General features: G+C 41.0%; 1 long non-coding RNA gene across 9 annotated transcripts in view; it reads left to right on the top strand.

Annotated features, from left to right (window-relative positions):
- Nucleotides 1–17,747: 17,747 nt before the first annotated feature.
- Nucleotides 17,748–22,297, top strand: part of LOC129078268 (uncharacterized) — a 94,243-nt gene continuing 89,693 nt past the window's right edge. For all 9 annotated transcript variants that reach the window (XR_008529947.1, XR_008529949.1, XR_008529943.1 and 6 more), the window contains exons 1-2: nt 17,748–18,120; nt 20,747–20,898. This is a non-coding gene — a long non-coding RNA (uncharacterized LOC129078268). The remainder of the gene's footprint in view (nt 18,121–20,746; nt 20,899–22,297) is intronic.

Raw genomic sequence — 22,297 nt, 5'->3', positions numbered from 1 at the left:
TCAGAGTCTGCGGGGGCTTGTGTATTTTTTTCCTTTTAGGGTCCCCAGCCAGGCCTCCCTAAATCAGGCTTAGCTGGCGGCATTCTGTTTGGACTTACTCTGACTTTTGCAAATCACTCGCTCCCTTAAAAGTAAAGGCAAGAGGCTCAGGCACAGGCATTATCAAGCCAGTTCCTGACACTTGTGCTTCTGTAAGGCCCATGACTTGGCATTCTCCGTCCTCTCTGCTGTCTCAGTATCATCTCTGCGCTCGTCCCGTCCGTGAGGACCTCTCCCCGGCACTGCTGCAGCAACTGCACTTGCCGCTAAGCTCTCCCCTCCAACCCATTCTCTCTGTGGCTGCTGGAGTCGTTTTGGGCCTTCTCTTATCATTCTTCCATCCAAAAACAATCTGTAGCTCCCACTGCCCATGAGATAAATAACTCGTTTGCGCAATCAGTTTCCGTGCTCACTCCAGAGGGTACAAACCACCTCAGCTCTGCCACCCTTCCCTAAGGGCAGGCCTGGGAGCTGGGGAGAAGTGAGGGACAATATACTGGGGCCCCTATCACCTGCCCACGTCTCATTCCCAGTTCCAGGGAGCCCCACTTGGAGTGGTGGTTCTGGGATGATCCTGCCTTAGAGTCAAACATCCTTTATACTTAGGGTGCCCTCCTTTCACAGGCTTTTCTCAAGCCTCTAACAATATTTACTTAGATGGTTTGGAGAAGGGCGGTTCTAGGTGAATCTCCAAGTTGCTGATAACGATAAGCTGGTGATGGCTAGTTCTTGGCACGCGTGCTCTCTCAGCTCTCCTTCCTTACCCACAGCAGATGTGACTGCTCTACTTTTGTTCTGTAAGCCCAGCTGAGGCCTCAGACACACTTTCAACACTACTCCAGGAAGCCACTACTGATCAATTGAATTTGGCAAGTGACATGAACTCTCTCTCTTATCCCTACACTCAGCTCTTCCCGGGAGTGAAACTTTAAACCTTGTAAGGCTGGATATAAGAAAACATGAACAGACCACTGGAGTGGACCCACAAGTGTCAGGGGAGCCTCACTATTGTGGGATAATTATATTTGACATTCCAACGGAGCATTTCCCCTCATTTCCTTGTGTCCCTAACCCTTCCCTGTATTCAGGCTAAAGATTCTGCTTTTATTCTCTTGGTGAATGAATGACTCAGCAAAAATACAGAAAGCTAAAGGTCTAAAGAGACTTTTGAAACTCCTGGCCGAGATAATAATTGGAGGAAAAAAGAAAAGCTTCTGAGGTTTAGAAGCGTAAGTTTTGGAGTTTCAAAAGCGTGGCTTTTAAGGGGACTCAGGGTATGGAGAATATATGATGAGTAGAATAAAAGAATGTAAACAGGTAAACAGGGAAAGCTATTCTAGAGTGGAAGTCGAGGTGGGAGGAGAAATACTGGGGAGAAGCGGGTCTTTGGGAAGGATTCCTGTGTCCTGCATGTCCCTGGGCCAAGGCTGGGTGAGACATGATGGCGCCCCAGGCAAGTTTGGGAAACTGAGGCCTCTCTTTCCTGGGGTGAGTCCAAGAAAGTGTCCAGCCTGCTGTGGAATGTGAAGGTCTTCCGACAAAACTTCTGAGTTTCTCAAAGCCTGGGGTAGTGTGAGAGCTTCTGAGAGGGTTTTGTGGTTCTGAGAGTGGCATGCAGGCCGACAGAAGGGGGAACCAGAAAAATATGGCAGAGGACAGAGGGGGCGGGGACCCCTCTGTGATACCAGCACGGCAGGTGATGACATGGAAGACCCGGTTACCCCTTCCCCTGACCTCTTAGGGGCCTTGAGGAAATGAGAATCTATAGGGATCTTGAATTTACTGAGATTAAATTTCTGCCATTGAGCAGAATGGGAGCTGAAAAGGGAACTTAAGTTAAATCACAGAAAAGGAAAGAATTACTTTGTGGGCACATTTTAGCTGATAATTTGTATGCATTCCACATAGAAAGACATGCCTTGAACTATAAATATAACATGGCATTTTCTGGCTCTTGACTGTGGCCCGGAAAGTGTCATTTGCGGTCTCTTTTAGGAAGTATCCAGCGTAAGGCAAGGGTCCCCTTGAAATATCAGATGTGGATCTGGTCAGTGAACTTCAAGGAGGACCTGCTGTTTCAGAGGAGACTCGGGATGCCAGTCCTGAGAGAAGCAGGGAGGTTGGCGGCAACAGAACTGCCATGCAGCACAACGGCGCAGTTAGGACCGGGGCCCAGGATGCTCAGTGCTGATGGGAAATGGAACCAGAGTCGGCCAGGGTGAGAGCTGGGCCCCGTGGATTGTTCGTCAAGCCCTGGAGCATTACAGGGGGATAAAATAGGCCATCTAAATAAAATGGGAGAGAAGGAAAGATCGTTTCTCTCACAGAGGATAATCCATCTTTGAGCCTGTTAATCCTGTGAGAATATACAGGTTGAAATATAAATATTTTAAAGAAGGGTTTAGTTTAGGGTTTCTTAATTTCAGAAGTTCTCTGTTGTAGAGGAGGAAATTGTCCTGGGCAGTTCAGTGGCAGCCCTGGCCTCTGCTCAGTAAAAGACAGGAGTACCCACCCCTGCCCGGACCCAGCGATAACCAATAATGTGTTCAGATATTTCTGTGTGTCTTCTAGGGGGGTAAAATCACCCCAAGTTGAGAATAGTGGGTTAATATAATGTTTCCAAAGGATGGATCATGGAATAGAGGTCGTGCAAAAAAAAAAAAAAAAAAAAAAAAAAAGAAAAAAAAAGAAAAAGAAAAAGAAAAAGTGGGGCCCTGGCTGGTGTGGCTCGGTGGATTGAGCACCTGCCTGGGAACTGAAAGGTCACTGGTTCAATCCCTGATCAGAGCACATGTCTGGGCTACAGGCCACTTCCCCCGCTGGGGGCATGTGAAGGGCAACTGAGCCATGCTTCTCTCTCACATTGATTTTTCTCTCCTTCTCTTTCTCCTTCCCTCCCCCTCTTTCTAAAAATAAATAAATAAAATATAAAAAAAAAGTGGGGTCTATCATTAAGTCAGTCAGAAAATGCTGAGTTAAAACAATCTGAACGGAGTATTTTATTTGTAGGATTTCTCAGGCCTGCGATATGCCAATGGACACGTTAAATCTCCACAGGAACGTGTGGGATGAGCATGCATTGACTACATCCCGGGCATCACTCTGTTAGATATATGCCCGGCCTGTAAAACATGAGGGCTAATAATAACAAACATGTCATTAGTGCTTTACAGATGGAAAGTGTCTGCCAAATAGATTCTGTTTTTTCCTTATCACAATTCTCCAAGGTAGGTATAATTATTCCTTCTTATAGGAGGGAGAACCAGGACTCAGAACATTGAAATATTTGCCCATGGCCACACAGCCAACAGATTGGGAAACTGGGACATGAATGGGTGTTTGATTCTCAGTTCCGTGTTCTTAATGGGTTGCTGCTGCCTCCTGGGCACGACCCTGAGCTTCTATAATTGATGTTGTGCCAGAGTCAAAGTACATCCTTGCTCTCAGTGACACTAACTTTTATATTTAGAGTTCTCTTGAGAGACTTTGCCTGCTGGGCCCACATTCACATGGGCAACTGGAGGGCTCGATGGAAAAATATTGGCCATCTACTGCCCGAGAAAGTTTCTTCTGATTACAATTCTTAAGTAAAACCTTTTTCTCCTTTCTGAAAATGAGAATAAATATATGTAATTGTGTTGTTTTATTTTTTTTCCTTGGTTGCCAGGAAGCTCAGATACAAAATTTCCATCTTGTCTGGCAGTTTTGTTCCCTTTCCCCTTGGTTTTATTATTATTTTTTTGTGAGTAGCTTTATACCATTTTATATGCTGCCTCAAAACCTTGATGGATAAGGATGTATATATACATACATAATTAAGAAATGGAAATTTTTTAAAAACATTCACCCCTTTAAAAAAAACCCACAATGCTTAAAAATGGTTCCATCTGGTTTTATTTACTAATCGTATTAGAATGCCTGTGTGTGAGTTGCAGCCACAAGTGGTTACACTCGAGTGAAAGATAAGTAGCTGTCTATATAGGAGAATGTATTATTTCTTAAAAATTTAACTGTTATTTATATAGTGTTTTGGGTTTACAAAGCCTTTGCATAAACATTATCTTATCTGATCTTGTCACCTGGCTTCTCTGGGAGCTGGGGCAGGTATTAGCAATTATAATTTTCATTTGACTGCTGATGAATAAACCTAGGCTCAATTATTTTAGGTGACTTCGTTTTGCTTTCTAATGTTCCTGGCCCAGGCTGGCTAATGGAAGAGTTTATAGGTGGATCTGTGTCTTTTCATCCAAGTGGGATTTGGGACCTGCGCAGGGGGGCAAACTGTGGCCCTTGTTTAAGACATATCTGTGTTCACCCCTGCCTCCTCCCACACACTTACACACTCCAGGGTCCAAGAGGTGGCAGTAGCAGCCCTAACTGAGCTGAGCTGAGCTCTCTTTTCCCACTGAGCTCAAACATAGCCAGAGTCCTCAACACAGTGCCTCAGCCACGCACCACCAGTGACAATGCACAAGAAATCCCAGGACTGGACGTTTTTTAGAATTCTGTTTAATTCAAAAATTTCAAATTGTATGGTGGATATTAAATTAGAAAACCTGAACTCATAGGGTTTTGTTTATATCATCTGTGTGGCAATTTTAAAAGTAGCAATGTATAGTAAATCCTCACTTAACATTGTTGACAGTTTCTTGGAAACTGACTTTAAGCAAAACAGAGAATAACAAAACCCATGTTTCCACAGGCTAACTGGTAAACAAGTTCCTACCGCATAGTTCTGGTCACAAAAACATCACCATACTTCTAAATAAAGACCCCAAACACTTGTAATATTAAACACTGAAATTGATGTGAGCTATACATACATTTAAGAGGGATTAATAAAAAGTAAGAAAATTCTTTTCCAGCCAACCAATTCCAGTTCAGTGTCCTGGGTGGTAGAGCCTCTCCCAGTAGTTCAGGGTGCAAAGTGGGACCCACCCTGACAAGACACCCTTCAATCACAGGGCCACCCACACCCACACACCCACACCTGGACTGGGACAGTTAGACACACCAGTTCACCCCATGTGCACATCTTTGGGGTGTGGAGGGAAACCAGGATCCTCGGAGACAACCCAGGCAGACATGGGGAGAATGTGCTAACTCAGGCTGGGAACTGATTTTTTCCCCCTTATCAACATTATCATGAAATAACATTATTAGAGGACCAGCTGCTATAGCAAAATACCATGGACTGGGCAGCTTAAACAACAGAAATGTATTGCTCACAGTTTTGGAGGCTGAAAGTGCAAACTCACGCTGCTGGCCAATTTGGTTTCCAATGAGAGCTCCTGTTTTGGCTTACAGGGGGCCACCTTCTCACTGTGTCTGCATGTGGCCTTTCCTCAGCACGTGCATCTGGAGAAAGGGGTGTGGGGCGGGGGAGGCTGAGAGAGGGCGAGAGAGAAAGAGAAGGGGAGAGAGAGCAAGGGCAAGAAGTTCTTCTTTTTATAACACTGCAGTCTTTTGGGACTAGAATCTTACCCTTATGACCTCATTTAATCTTAATTACCTCCTCAAACCCTGATCTCCAAATACAGTCATACTGGGGCTTCATCAATGCCTGAATTTTGTCAGGGGGACACAGTTGCATTCATAGTATACAGATATATCATTTAGGGTAGTCCCCGCCTCCCTCCCTGTCCCCCCTTCCCCCGTTCATTCCAGTTTGGATGGGGCTAACTTTTAAATCAACTGTTACTAATGGACTAATAATAGCATACATAAAACACCTGGCACAAATTAGTTCCCCATTAAAAAAATCTGGTTGCTTCTGCTATACTGCATAGAATTCCCTTATAAGTTGATATTTGGAACCCTGAACTCATAGTAACTGAAAATCTCTTAATATTAGTCAACATTATAGAATAAAAGAATTAGATAGCTAAGAAGAAGGAAAAATGTTTTCTTTTAACTTTTGAGGATGGCTCCGGCCAAAACCAGTTCTTTGTCCTCATGGACACCATGATCTCATCGTTTTTGCTTTAATATGGCATACTTTCTCCAAAGCCTTTTCTTTTATGTGGCTTTCAGTTTAAATTAAGAGCAATTAAAATCAATGACTTGCTCGTTGCATGGTATCGTTTACCATAAATTTGCTTCCTTTGCTATCTGGTCATAGAGGATGTAAAACCTCTGTGGCCATTGATAAGGTGGTGAAATCCCAAATCCTTTTATTCCAAAGGTTGTTGTTTAAGGCCATGATTGTATTCTTTTTGACCAAATTTCCTTAATTTTATGTGAATGTGCTAGAGAATGACCAAGTGATAAAGGAATTTTTGGACCATTGATGGACAGTCACGGATCATCTCTGTTTCTAATTTCTTTCCCTCTCTCTCAAGCATAGGGATTCTGAGCTTTACACAATAAAGCCACAAATGGAACTAAATTATGCTGAGCAAAAATAAATTCTTTTACTGAAAATTTCCCAGGAGTTTTGATATTTTTGACTCTCGCTCACTAAATATGGAAAAGATTGAGACACCATGAGAAGCAGGGGAGTTGTTCTGCTTTTTTTAGTTCTTTTAAGAAATCATTTCATCCCTTTAATGCTATGTTCCCAATATATCAGAAATCCCTTCAATGGAGAAAAGTCACAGCCCTCTCTACATGGTAACAGTTGCCGGAGATATTCCCTATGCTTCTATTTTTTAAAAAAGATTTACTTTATTCTCTTTTGAGAGAGAGAGGAAGGGAGAGAGAGAGAGACATTGATGTGAGAGAGAAGCACTGATCAGCTGCCTCCTGCATGTACCCCAACTGGGGATCAAACCTGTAATCTGGGTGTGTGGCCTGACTGGGAATCGAACTGGCGACCTTTCAGTTCTGGGACAATGCTCCAATCAACCAAGCCATGCTGGCCAGGGTTAGGCTTCTATTTTTACATAAAGACTAAAGCTCTGTGAATTATAATTTATATTTCCTCGTGGTCTGGATATTGTCCAACACATGGAAATGATGGAAACAGACATTTCACAGCATCTTTCATCTTTCAGGACTCAAAATAATCTCTTTTTGTCTCCCATTCAACACAGGCTCAAAGTATTATCCAGTGAGTGTGTGTGTCAGTGGAACTATGGTGGAAAGGACTTGGGTACAAAGGCTAGGGCAGAAATTTTGTACTTCTTTATAAATGTGTAGGATGCCTTTTTATGAAGGAATAGACATGATCAAGAAGTTCAATTAATGCAGTTTGTTTGAAGGTTATGACTGTGGAAATCAAGAAGTGGAACAATCTAAACAGTTCAGTTTACTGAAAATGAATGCATTGTTCAACGAACCGTAGGATTCATTCAGAGTTCTAATAGTTTGACAGCAGTACCATCTAACAGTGGCCTGGTACCCTACAATACCCCTGACTCTTTCACATCTTGCCCTGGTGTTATTTCATGTATTTCTCTATCCCTTGTGATATATGCAAATTGATAGCTAAACCCAAACGTTTGATTAGATAATCATTCTTCTTCTCATTCTTCTCCTTCTCCTTCTTCTTCTCCCCCTCTCCCTCCTCCTCCTCCTTGTCCTTCTTGCTATAACTTCAGAGTTAGTGGTGTATTTTTTGTTTTGTTATCTTTCCCTTAGGATTGTGATCAGCCATTGATATTTGTTGTCTGGATACACAACACACACACACACACACACACACACACACACCCATAAAATAACAATACCAACACCCCAACCAATAATATAATCACTAAAAAGAGTTGAACAATTTTTTCAGTTCTATATCATAAAGTAATTTGAAATAGTTTATTTCTGTGTGGTTATGCCACCAACTGGACACATAAGTTTACTTGCTTTATTTTATTCCTCACTTTTAGGGTTGTTTTTGTATTAAATTAATTTTGTTTTAATTATGCAAAGCATTAAATAGTTCCAAAGTTAAATCTATGAAAGAAGGCATATTCAAAGAAATCAAGCTATTTTTATGTTCTATTTCTTTCTACATCTATAGGTAACTTTTAAAACATTATAGCTTATTATTCTATTTTAAGAATATAAACAAACATGCATATATCTACTTACATTTCCCTCCTTCTTAAATAAATAATATACCATACATACCTTTTCTCCACTTTGCTTTTTTTAACTTAAAGATCTATGTTAAATATCACGTGTCAGTAGCCTATATTGTTCACATTCCTAAAAGGGCATATTTTTAACTGTGTTCTTGCACTATTCAGACCTGAACAGTCTTCAGGGCCACACAGAGAAAAAAAGACCCTTTTAGAAAAACCTTTCATACAGTGTTAGTGAAAATGTTTATTGTTCCAACCACTTAGAAAGACAATTTGGCAAAATCTAGAAAAGATAAAAATGTGTTTCTACAACCCAGCAATTCTCTTTCCAGAGAAACTCTTAATGTTGAGGCATACACTATCATTTACAATAGGGGCAATAGAGCTCCCCTAAATGTCCATCAAAAAAAGAATGGTTAACTAAATTGTGATATATTTAAGTGATAGAATACTATGCAGCAATGAAAAGGAATGAATTAGATCCGCATATAATGATAAACTTCAAAAACATAATTTTAATAAAAACATATTGTAGATGAATATTAATATCATTTATGTAAAATTAAAATCTACAAACAGTATTATGTATTATTCATGGCTGCATAAATAGAGAGTAACACTATTAAAGCTTGAACAGAGGTCTTTTTTCTTTGATCTCGCTGTGGTGGGAACAGAGAATTGTACTTTGTAAATTGGTATTTTTGTAGTGTTTTCCTCTCTGTTTCTCTGCTTATTGCTTTGCTTTGCCTAGGCTTTCTTCTAGGAGTTAAGACTGAGTGATTGATCGATTGATTAATATATCTACTTTGACTTACTTTCGCTAAGAAATACCAAAAGCAATATATTAACCATGTCGGGCAGCAGTGCACCTTGGGGGCCCAGGGTGGAGGTAGCAAAGGTAGTTGAAGTAAGAGAGAACTCCAGGTCATAATTATTTGGTGACCTCTGAAACTTTTTAGAAGGAAGATCTCCCTGTATAACCATGTCAGATCTCTCAAAACTACAATGAAATCAGTTCCTGAAATTGCAAAATATCAGTTACAGCGCTATGTGTTCTGTGACAGTGTAAAGTGCAAAATTTCATCACTGTAGAAGACAAAAACAAAGAAAATCCGAGTCCTGGGCAAGGGCAGGGTAGAAGCCACAGTGTGTTGGATCGGGAGAAACAGTCATGCATGACGAGAAATGAGACCTTGGGCTACAGGACACAAACTGACAGCGCACAGATATTTTTGTTGAAATCATTTTGGAAAAAAATTTTTTGCTGAATTTTTATTGAAACACATATGAAAAAAGGCTAACTTAAAAATATCTAAACATTTAAGTATTGGGGATTTTACATTTAAAAACCAAGATTTCTGGATTTTCTTGAAATATCAGAAGACTTTGCACCACTAGTCCATCGCAGAGCTTGGTAGGCGGCATTCACCTGGAGGTGCTGCCCCCTTTAGGTGGAGCGTGTGGTCCCCAGCTAACCTGACAGTGACATTTATATTACCTGCCTGATTATCAGATTGATAATGCCTAGTTTAGGGTAACAGATAATGGCATTTGTATTTTTCCCCCTAACAGCTTCTCCTCCTTCCAAACATTTCAGTCCTGTGTTTCCAACTGCATTTAAACTGAAACTCAGAGGACTTGCAAGTCAGAGCTTCTAGGCGCTACCATCCTTCCTTGAGTCTTTGTTTTATTTGGAGGTGGAGCAGTGTGATTCAATTAAAATTACAGCTGGAAGGCCCTCGAAGCCCTGTTTCCTCAGTGGCACAGAACTATGGCTTTACTGTTCATTCTTGGTCCTACGTGGCCTTGAGAGATGGCTGTGCAGGAACAGCAGAGTGCAACAGGCAGCAAAAAATAATTTTTACAATTCTGAATGTAGACCTCACTCTATTATTTATAACACCCACAGCAACAAATCCCAAAGAACTAAGTCTAATTAATAATTCCTGCTTATTATGTAGTGAGAAAATAGATTGGGATGATGAGTCCTAGACCCCATCCATGCCTATGGCATGGAGTGTGGGTGGAAGAGCGAGGGCTTGCCAGTTGGTTTCTGTCAGGGTGAGGAGACAGGCTCAACAGCAGGTTCAAATAGCTCGTTTAATCAAAAAGACATTTCTTCAGGGAAACCTCTCAGAAGACTTCTTGCTCAATGCCGCGGTTGGAGGTGGGTTCAAATTAGTCAGTGAGAATTAAAAGGTTCCAATACAATAGATATTGCTGGACTAAGTACAACACACGTAGCCATAGCTGGGCTTTTTACATAAAGTGGGCACATGCATGATGTGAATAACACATGTCAAGAAAGGGAGACACAAAGGATACCCACCAACCCCACCAAAGGTTTCCAAAATTCACTTTCTATCTCTGCTTCTTCATCTGCCTCATACCCCATCATAGACACAGAGTCATTCCTTTGTATTTAGGCACTATCCCTAGCCATTTTTTTGTATTAATATCTTTTGAACAAACTTTTAAAAAGCTTTTAAAAATGCATTTGCTGTTTCTGCCAGGCTTTTCTAATGCATGAATTCATGTCCAAGGTCACATAGCCAGTTAGTGGTCACCAGATTTGGAGCTCCTCTAACTCTACAATCATTCTATGCAGCAGTTGTTAGTGTGTGTTCTTGTGGGTCCTGGGGGTCCTGGATACCCTTCTGTGGATCTGTGAAGTCATAACTATTTTCATAGGCATACTAAGACAGTATTTGCCTTTAAAACTCGTTCTCTAATGACTGTATGGTGAAGTTTTTCAGAGGCTAAATGACATGTGATCACAACAGATTGAAGGCAGGAACAGATTTGAGAATCCAGCTGCCTTCTATTAAGCTGGACACTACAGAGGTTTGCAAACATATACAACAATGCCATTCTACTCACTAATGTTTTGTTTGTTTATTTTGGAGCTCTTTGGAATTGCCAATAATTTTGAAGAGTGTTATACATCTGGAGATGAAGATTCTTGAGAAACACCGCTCTGTGATACAGTTAGGAGGGAGCCTCGCTTTCTTTGTCTGAGCATGGGCTGAATTATTTTTCCTCTGAGATGGCTAGTTAAGAAAGGCATGGGGTATGGAAGTGGGGTGGGGAGAAAGGTGGTCTCTATCCCTGGAGGATGCAGGCTTAGACATGAGAAGGTAGCAGGAAGGCCTTGAGGAAGAGGAGAGAGCACAGAGAGGGGAGTCCAGAAACATTTGGAACAAGAATTTCTCCTTGTTCAGGATGGACATGGTATAGTGGTAGGAACCAAACCTGGTTCAGAAGACTTGCTTTAGCAAAATCACTTAGAAATGGTGTGATCTGGGCAAATTATTTTTCTTTAGCGGGCAGTCACTCTCCTTGGACTAAATCAGAATTTTCAACCCAATATTGTGATAAAATAATAGATAATATTACCTGTAGAAGTAATTAAAGATAAAGCAGTAGACAAAATAGCAAAGTGTATAAATACTTAGTAAAAAAATTAAGCCATATTTAGCATCATCTCCTATCATAATGCACACTACTCGAATTCTGAGGTGCTTTCCTGCATGGGACTACTGTTAGCCAGAATGACTTAGCCTAGTGTAAGTCCCAAGAGCAGAGAGGCAAAGGGCCATTGAAAGTAGAAGACTTGGTAAGGTTCTCTTCCAGCTCAAAATCTCTAGATGTCTAAAAAGTATTGGTGCCCCTATACTGCAGACACGTGTCCTCAAAGAACAGAAAAGAAACCTGCTTAGAATGAAGGTCAAGAGTCATCAAACTTTTGATCCACATCAACCTGGGATTATTTCTCAACTCTGTCACCTGATATTGGTGTGTTCCCAAGCAGAAATATAACCACTCTGTGAAAAGAGGATCGTAACGCTCACTTTATAGCGTGGTTGCAAGCTGTTCAATGAGAAAACATGAATCAAATTGGCTGGCGCATAGCCAGCAGTCAATAAACATTGGCCTTCTTCTCTTTTCTCAAAGTGTACAAATAGAGAACTGAGAGATATAACAGGAAGGGTTTGTCTTTTTTGGTGCCTCTTGATGAGAGGGAGGGCTGCCTCAGAGGAGTGATATTTGGGGCACTTAGATGCCGACTAGGAAAGGGAGCAATTTGGTAATTCCATAACCTGTGGTCGAGCATGTCTGGAGCTGCCTCCATGGTGACGTCTTCCTTCCCGGTGGCCACATGGGATGTTCTCCCTTATTCATTCCTGTTCCCCTCGGTCCCCCTTCCTGGGAGACATGATGGATGAACCACAGCCTACGAAGACTTTGCTCCCAATTTATCATCGTCTGGCTTGCTTAGTGGAGCCATTTCCTTTTCAACAGGTGAGTCAGAGGAGATGGATTACATGTTGTCAAAATAGTGAGTAATGGAATGTTGTGGTCATTCCTTTGTGATATGGAAATGGGAAACATTTAAGCATTTAATATAACTTAACAGAAAGCTCAGGAAATGGGTATACATGATTCCCAATCCTTTCTTCCCTATCTCTTTTACGTATTGACTTTAAAATCACCACAAAAAGAGCCTCATTCAGGTTAAAAATAAAAGCTATTGCCTTGGCAGAAAAATGTGTAGAAAAACAAAGTAAACACTGATGGAATGAAACATTATTTTATAGTACTTTATACAAATAAACAAGGTAGGCAGAGATCTGGGAGGATGTCAGTCAGGATTCATTGGTTAGTTCCATCAAATGAGCTCTAACTGGAGAACTACCCTTTGGCAGCCAAGAACATAAAGAGATACAGAACTCCAAACACATGGTTGCACATGCCCTGAGAGGAAGGGAGTAGGTTAAGCATAGGTCTTGAAGTCTAGCAATTCTGGGTTTGAACTGGGGATCCACTACTTACTAAGTGTGTAACTTTGGAAATACCTTTTAACCATATTAAGCCTCAATTTTCTTATCCATAAGTTGGAGATAATAAAATGTACCTTGCAGATCAGTTTTGAAGATTAGACATAATATATGTAAAATGTCTTGTAATGACAGATCCTTACTAAATGGTAGCTCTGATGACAATGACTTCTGTAGTCTGTACTGACAAATAGGGTACACCTAATTTAACCAGAACTACTTGCTCTATAGAGTTACCTCAAAGTACACTTTTATATACCATGTACTTTTCAGTTGTGTCCTCTAGTGTGGCTGAAAATTCCTAGGTTTTGGGAGAGAGGTTTAAATTATTAATTGACTAGCTTAATATGTATCGTCACAAGCTGCATAAATAATCTTATGAAGAAAGAACATTAACAGCTACGAGAATATATATGTATATTTTATAAGCATAAGACCAATTGCAGGTACCTTATGGATAAGAGGCTCTACCATTTGTATTTCTCTAGAGGTAACAGCGATAACTTTGGAATCACTGAAGGCAGCACCCCTAGACATGGGTGTAAATACCTTAGAATCACTTGCGGGAGGCACTCTTAGGAGGACATGTCGTCTGAGTCACTGAGAATGGTTTCCCTTAGACGGATGTATAGGAAAAGGGAGCATTGTCAGACCCACTCTTTACAGTTATAATGGAAAAACCACTTGCTCCCTAATGTGGATCTTTGGGAAAAGAATGCAGTTACTTCCATCACAGAATCTACAAAGTAGAAGATGACACTGTTAATTGGAATCAGCACTTGAGGGTGGCCTGATGTGCTGTGATGAGTCTGTGATGTGCTGTGATGAACCAGAGAACTGAACTGGGGGCCTATGGAGTAGGTACCCATAGTTCCCTTAGCATTGGTGGGCGGGGATCAGCCTCCTTAGCAGACCGAGCAGCCTGTGTGAAGATCTCGACTGAAGTGATATGATCTCAGGGTTGGCCAGAATCATTAGACGGTGCAGGGCCAGGCTTCAACAGTGCCAATGTGTGACAACAAGAGCCATGGTAGACTGATTAGACCTAATTCTCATATCACTTGAATGTGAAAATAGGACCAACCCTTTAGATGAATTCTAGAAGGGGGGTGCATTTTGCAACCCCCAATGTAATAGTGACTTAGTCAAGCCCATCAACTGATACTAAAACCATTAGGCAAAAGGTTTTTGGGGTAATGGCACATTTCCATGTTACATAAGTATTGCCCCAAGGTTACTTATGAGTTATAAAGGTGAAAATGTATGGTCACATTGGCAAGATCTAGTGGTCAAACTTAGCACCACTATTACTGGTGAAATACTTGGCACTATGTGCCTCCAAGTATGATACAAAAGAATGTAAGATATTTGTGAAGTATTCTTGCCAAATGTGATTAACCAGGATCCGGGAAAGCCTTTAGATCAAACTTCCAGTTTACAGGAAATATGGGGATGGAGGAGTATAAACAGGACAAGAGAAAAATAATTACACAGATTCAGAATATGGGACATTCTACAGGTCAATTGTCCTGGACTCTTTAAAAAGTCAATGTCATGAAAAATAAGTGTATGCTCTAGACTAAAATGCTAAAGAGGTATATCAACCAAATGTGATGATTTGGAAAATAAAATGGCTGCAGAAGTAAACTTGGAAACAATTTTAAGAAATTGAAATATGAGCCAGATATCAGATGGCATTAAGGATTATTGTTAATTTACTTAGCAGTGATAATGGTATTATAATTATGGAAGAGTATATTATCATTCTAAGGAGATAAATTTTGAAGTATGTGGACATAAAGTGTTTTAATTATTATATCTTTTATAATTTAAGTATTATAATTTAATACTTTTCACATATACAGAGAGAAAGCACATAGAGAAAATGTCAGTAATCACTGATCATAGGTGGAGGGTATTAGAATGTTCATTGTCCTATTCTTTCCATGCTTCTGCATGTTTTAAAATATTCATAACTAAGAGTTAGTGGGACCCCAGCCAGCCAGCGTAGATGGTTGGAGCATTATGCTGTACACCAGAAGTTCAATGGTTTGATTCCCGGTCATGGCGCGTACCTATGATGTGGATTTGAACCCCAGTCAGGGCATGTATGGGAGGCAACTGATTGATGTTTCTCTCTCTCACTGTCTCTCTCTCTTTCTCTCTCTCTTTCTGTATCTGTCTCTTTCCCTTCCTCTCACTCTCAAATCAATGGACATATTTTTGGGCAAGGATTTTTTTTAAAAAAAGTTAATGGGCAAAAAGAAGGACTGAGAGACTCAGAGGTTGACACTAGACTGTGCTACCAAGACATGACGATTCAAAGATTTACTGGAAAAACTACAAGATGCGACATAGTTGTAGAGCATCATCGTGGCACAGCAGCTCATTGTGGTTTCAAAAATAGCAGATAGCCTGTTCACTTAGAACGTCTGGGGTGACAGAGAGGAAACCTAGCTAAGTATCAATACCATAAATACCCCAGGAGAAAAGTTGGTGCTTAGATATGGGAGGCTTTCTCATCAGCAGATAGTCCTTCATGGAGGCAGGGAGACTGATCTGAAGACACACTGATAATTGACAAGACTATTAGTTAATATTCATTTCCAGGCAGAACTTACAGTTGGAGGGCTGTTGAATCTTTGGTTTGCAGGAGTCTGGAGGGTGCACAGACTGTTCGCATTGCCTTTGTCAGGAATAGGTTGATTTACTTAATTCAAGATCTTACTGTCTCGACTTCAGCGCATTTGTTCAGCAGCTGTGGAGGAGGACGGCTGGGCGCCTGCGGCTCACATCGTGGCTCATCCAGCTGTCAGCCTGATTTCTTCTGCAGATAGATGTTTCAAAATGACTGTGTGTGCTTCCTGCTTTGCCAGCCTGCACGGAGTCTCAGCTTTAGAACTGGAAACACATTTGATTCTTATCCTGGGGTTCATAGAGTCCTCCTTTGGTGACTGTGGATGAGTTTCTGGGATTCCATAAGCCCCTTTAAAGAGTCTCCAAAAATCTAAGCTTCCCCACCCCCCGCGCTTAAGGTTGACTAGCTTTCAAAAGAGTCTGATAAACGGTTAGTTATAACTCGAGAAATTTAAGAGCCACTGATTTGATCCAACCTCTAAACCCTGCATAACAGAGAAATTGAAACAACAAATTAGGATAAAAAGCAGTTTTAGAAATTTTGGAATGTCTGTATGCTTTACAGAACTGACCTGGTTTTCTGTCACAGCAGACTGAGCTAATGGTCCAGGAAAATTGGTTGAATGAAATAGAGCCACTAGGGAGCCTTTGGTGTGGGGATAGAAACCTAAATAGCAGAGACAAGTCTGGTTGAAATCCCTAAGAAGGCAACATAATTTAGGAGCAGCCTCCGCAGTTCCCAGAAGCCAGTACATGGCAGAGACCAGGTTGATTTTTTGCATGGTTTATATCTGAGCTCTGAAAAAGAAAATATTCAGAAATATCTATGTCAACAGATTTCATCCCTCTACCCACTTTCCTCCCCATGTTTTGCCTAAAATCCTGCGCACGTCCCTCCTTGGACATATTTCTATGTCACAGTTTTACCCAGAACACTTGAGTTGCTTTCTTCTTATCACAGAACAAAGTCCAGATTCTAATCTGGCACCTATACATAAAATGATGAGTCACTTTTCCCCCCATCTGGGACAGGAGAGTAATAATGCTAATTTCATAGATGTGTTGAGAAGATTAAGTAAATGTAAGGGGTTGTTAAACTTTCCCACAAATCTCCAGTGTGAGTACTCTGCCCTGGTCAGGTTGGTTTCTTGCTGTTACAAAGCACGGCTTCATAGTTTTCATGGCTACACCTTTGCTCCTCCTGAGGCTCCAGCCTTGGAAATGCCTCTCACCTTTTGTCTTCTTTAGTCCCTGCCAGGCTACAAAAGTTTGTTCCTTCCTCTTAATCCTAAGAGCATTTCTAGTTTGTTCTATGCAGAATCTCAGAGTCCAATTCCCTATCCAAGTGTGGGAAGCCATCCACACACTGCCTTCTTGGTGGCTATTTTGCTTCAAGTTGAGTACTTTCAGTGTTGATGAGCTAAATTTGGGCTGCTCATCTTCATTTTTTCAACAGCTCTAATTAAATAACTACAACATGTAATTATATTCTTAGTCATGACAGCCTTGCCTTTTTAATAAAATTTTCAGTTCTTCCAGGGGAACAATATAGCTGCTCAAAAGGCATTGATTGTATTTATGCCTAAAATTACAATTTCACGACATTAGTAGTTAAGCCATTGCTACCACTTTTATTATCTTTTCTTCCATGTTCCCTTCCTCAGAGGAGGCAACTTGCCATTGCAGGATGTGTGACTTTTGTGACGATGCTTAGAACAGGTCTCTGAACAGAAAGAAGGCAAAGAAAACCTTCCTGGCTGATGTCTATTAATACTTAAACTAATTCTTCTTAGGCTACTTTGAATTACTTTTAAACAGTATTTGAATTTTTGGAAAAATATTCTGTTGCAAAACTCTTACTCCTTTTTTTTCCTTTTGGTATATTCTTTCAGTCTTTTTACTATTCTTATACAAATATATCGATATCTGCATACCTAGTTTAGTTTTTGCAAAAATGGGGATTAGACCACATATCTGCTGTTAGAGACTTAATAATACACCAATGCCATCCTTTCATGTCAATATACAAAGATTTAATTATTTCTAATGGCTTCATGACATGGCATAATTGATCTGTATTTCTTTTCCTATTGATCAACACATATACTATTTTCAATTGATTCTTGAGCTCTGATTTCTTTACCTGAGAATGCATTAAAAAGATAAATTTGATCACATTTCTACTCACAAATTCATCCAGTGTTCAGGGTTGAATTTTTTTGCACCACCCCCACCCCAATTCCTATGTTGAAATCCTAACCCTTTGTACTTCGTGGTGTAAGCTTATTTGGGTAATAGGGTCATTGCCAGTGTAATTAGTTAAGATCAGATCATACTGGACTAGGGTGGGCCCCATATTGGTGTCCTTATAAAAAGGGGAAATTTGGATACACACAATACACAGGGAGAACACCATGTAAGGATGAAAGCAGAGATCAGGGTGATGCTTCTATAAGCCAAGGGACGCCAAAGATGGCCGGAAAACCTCCAGAAGCTAAGAGAGAGGCACGGAACTCGGTCTCACAGCCCTGGGAAGGAACCAACCCTGCCAACACCTTGATCTTGGACTTCTGGCCTCCAAAAATGTGAGACAATACATTTCTGTTGTTTAAATCACCCAGTTTCTGGTGTTTTTAAAAGGCAGCCCCAGCAAACTAAACTTTGGCAAGAAACCAAATGTTACAGTGTTTCATTCTGGTTAGAGCTTCCAGGCAGCCCTAGCTGCATGGGCTGCGTCTCCAGCATGGACCCCAGTTTTGAGAATGAGTCTTGGCTACTAGCACCTTTATCTTTACCTTCCTTTCCCATTGGCTTGGCCTGCCCAATATTTTGAAAATGGAATGACTGGCATAGTTTTCTGCAAGCACCTTGTCTGTGTTAATCAGTATGCACCTTTATGTTACATACACGATATTTAATCATGCGTTGAAATGGGTTTTTAGTGCTTGAGACAAAGAATATTGGGGGGCAACAGTCCATGATTTTGAGTGAAGGAAGGCTTTTCTAGGATAACACAGTATCTATCCTAATGGTACGTTGTAAGAGAATGACTGTTATACAGACCAAGGCTTCTGGTAAATGACTTACAGTATAAGAAAGTAATGTGCTGAATGTTTGGGAAGAGGCTAAGCTAACAACCAGACTTCAGGAAGGGTAAAAAAGAAAGAATTACTGAGAACATGTTACTGATAAGGGTGTGATCACCTGGACCTTTATATGGCAAGCCATGTTCTGGCTTCTTATCAAAGAGGGTAATATAAACAAACACATTAGTTCAGAGAACTTAGTTGTCATCTACCTCTCTTGATATCTCCTTCAAGAAAGCCCTACAAAGGTCTAAATCTGACATTTTTGCCAGCAAATGATGGTTGACCTGATTTTCCAGGAAATTGAAGACACATGGTTGAATATAGTATGGGTTATAGAAACATGTGTATTTATGGAAAGGAACAAGGTGCTTGCAGAAAACTATGCCAGTCATTTTCAAAATATTGACTAGACCAGGCCAATGGGAAAGATAAAGACAGACGTGCTGGTGGGAGCAAAGCCTCATTCTCAAAACTGGGGTCCCTGCTGCAGATGCAGCCCCTGAAGCTGGGGCTGCCTGGAAGCCCTAACCAGAGGGAAGCACTGCTACATTTGGGTGCTTGTGAAATTAATGTTCCTCTTACCTGAAGTGTCTGTCTCTGCCTGATTAGTTAAACCTTCCCTGCCCTTTTGGGTACATTCAGTGGAGCCTTCTCCACCGAGACATCCTTGTCCTGAGTCACAGAACATTGTCACTCCCCTGAACCTCTAGACTCTCACTTCTCATATTCTATTCCTTAGACAATTAGATGGTAATTACAAGACAGTACATAATTACATTTCATTACAGCTAGATTTAAAACTCCACATGGCAGGGACTTTGCCACTTTATTTATCTTGACATACCACTGGCACATAGCAGGTACTCAAATTATTTTTTGAATAAAGAATTGCATGTATATATGTTCTGCATTTTTCTTCTCACTGTTATTTGAAATTAAAATATTTGTATGCTCAAGGACCATTGTTCATTCTTTCTGGCAGGAGCTACAAGCAGAGTTACTTACTGAGGGGTGGGATTGAGCCCGTTTTTCCCATCCCTCATCATTCTCAAGGCCGGTCCAATAAAAGATCTTAATAATATACTTGAAAATGGATTATGAAAGCATGCCTGCTATATCTTTAGTGTGAAGACAAGTTCCTCATGTGTCTCGTATCCAGGGAAATTGCTACCCTTACGCTTTTTCTACTCAGAAATTCTAGAGCTGCCACTGTCTTTTTTATATCTCTTAATAGAGGGGTCTAGTACTCCGATGCATATAAGGCTTTCCAGGTGATGCTAGTGAGTGAAGGGAACCACATGGAAGAGAGAGAAGGAGTGGTGGGGACCGTAGTATATCAGAGGGTACACGTTCCTTATAAAAAGGCAGCCAAGGTACCATGATTGAGGTGATTATTGTCATGTGGGAATATAGGTCTCATGTTACTAGTTCAGATTTTTCAAGACAAGACAGGAATATGGAATTAGGTGGGAAATGTGTCCGTTTTTATATCTTTCCATTTTAAAAAAAAACACCATGCTAGCCACCAACACCTCTTCTCTGCTGGTGAGGCATGGCCCGCAGGCCACCAGTTTGTAATCTCCATGGACTGAGTCCTAAGCAATCACCTCTGTGTGCCCCAGCAGTTCTTGGCATGAGGATGGTAGAGATGAAATGGAGGCAAATAAATGCACAAGGAAGTCCAAGACATATTTTGAACTACTGAAGTTTTTCTTTTTTTATTGCAAAACGTGTGTTACAGAAATTTCAGAAAGTTTTTCCTGTGGTATCTGCTAACTTCTGCTTCGAATTATATATCTAAACAAACAAGCTCAAAGTGCATTGTGAATCCAATAATAGACCTTTAAAAAAAAGAACAATTCCTCTAAGAATTGATATATATTTATAATGTCGATAGATATGCAAACCGCTGCTTATCCATACATAAAGGAGGAAAAGATGTATATATATTTAACAAACCCAATTTCAAAATTGTTTTATTTATAGGAATTCATTTAAAAATGATATTTTAATAATTTCCCCATTACAAACTATGGTTAGAACATTTACAAATGAGAGTCTAAATTCTATGTTATGAAACAGCAATGAGTACAGTTACTGCGTGTACTCTTTTTTTGAACAGCAGGAGCAACAATATAAACTCAGGTCAGATGCTGTAGTGACAGGAAGCAGAGAAGCCTGACACGATGCTACGGTACTGTTCTTCTTCTGAATCTCCCTCACAAAGATCCTGCATTTGCGTTCAGAATAATGTGGCATATATCATTCGGAACGGTAAGCCCCTGAATAGGGCGAGTTCCTCTCCCCCACCTCAGTTCTCAGTGTGTTTTGTATATATGCTAACTAAGTTGGAATCAAGAATATGATCCCAGTTGGCTCGAAATCAGAGGTCCCAAGCTATTGCCTTTGGGACTGAATGCTGCTGGCAGGTACATTTGTTTGGCTAGCACAGTGTTTACAAATGGGAATGTGAATGTCTTTGTAGAGGGACGTGTGTTCTCTCCTGCCCTACAAACCCCACTTCTTCCTGCTGTCCCTTACCAGTCCAACCTGCACACTTGTGGTTCCGCACCCAGCCTCTCCACCTATTTGACTTTGCAAGCCCACAGTCCAGATGCAGATGGCTGATTCTGATGACCTGCAGGAAGGTGTGCTGGAGGTGTGAAGGACCCTTTTGGGATTCGGAGAGGCAAAGAATTGGTTGCAGCTGAGGGAAACACCAGCCAAGTTGGTTGTGTGGGGTAGAGCTGGGGGAGGAAGCTAAGTTAGTGGGAAGATTAGGGCTGGAACATAGTCTGAATGTTTGGCTTTTTCCACGAAGTAGCCACTATTTCAGTTTACTGTGCCAGGGTCCATAGGGTATTGAGGTAATGGGCCCAGGGTCTGTTGGTCTGGCCAAAAAAGCATCTTGTGCTACACTGAGAGAAAGGAAGAAAGTCAAGGGCGTGAGGGAGATTGCACTCTAGGCACGAGGCTGAACTTCCACTGTGTCCCACAGCTCTTGGCAGCCTGCCTCTGCCTCTGCCAGGGCAAGGCCTGGGCCAAGTTTCGTGATGACACTCCTCAGAAAGCCTATGGATATGTCCTTTTCCAAACATTGTGCAAACAGGCAGTGGTCTGGAAGTAAGGCAGGGAAGAGGGAAGTTCATCTCACTCTTATTGCCATGTAGATTACTCGGCCAATGAAATCCTTAGACAATGTGTACAATAGAAATTGTCATTTCTTGATTTCATTTGCAGTGATCAGTGCAAGGGATTCAACAGATAAAAGTTAACACAACTACCTTCTCAGATAAATTTTAAAAAAAGGAAAAGAAAAAAAAATCTTGTTTTCCTTATATCAGAACCAACCGCTCCTTTGGTTGACTCTACTAAGAGAGAGAGAGAGAGAGAGAGAGAGAGAGAAGTAAAAAGAAAACTTGGGCCAGCGTAGGTTGAGAGAAAAGTTTTCTCTACTCTTTTGAGGAACAGTCCTTTATAAGACTGTGCAGATTGGCCCCTCTCTTTTCCAGGTGTTGAATGGCTTCTAATAATGAAATCGTGATTTCTTTAAAGGGCAAACTCTTCAGAGTCACCCAGTGCTCAATCAGACTCCCAGTCACCCATCTCTCACCTGCCCCCAGGGCAGGCTCACCACAGGAGACAAGCTACCATGTAGGAGGGCAGTCATACG

This window comes from Pteronotus mesoamericanus, unplaced genomic scaffold, assembly GCF_021234165.1.
Source record: "Pteronotus mesoamericanus isolate MK-2021 breed Mesoamerican mustached bat unplaced genomic scaffold, CSHL_Meso_final contig_73, whole genome shotgun sequence".
Classification (NCBI taxonomy): Eukaryota; Metazoa; Chordata; class Mammalia; order Chiroptera; family Mormoopidae; genus Pteronotus; species Pteronotus mesoamericanus.
Note: the sequence above shows the minus strand (reverse complement) of the source record. Positions and strands in the feature narration are given on the sequence as shown.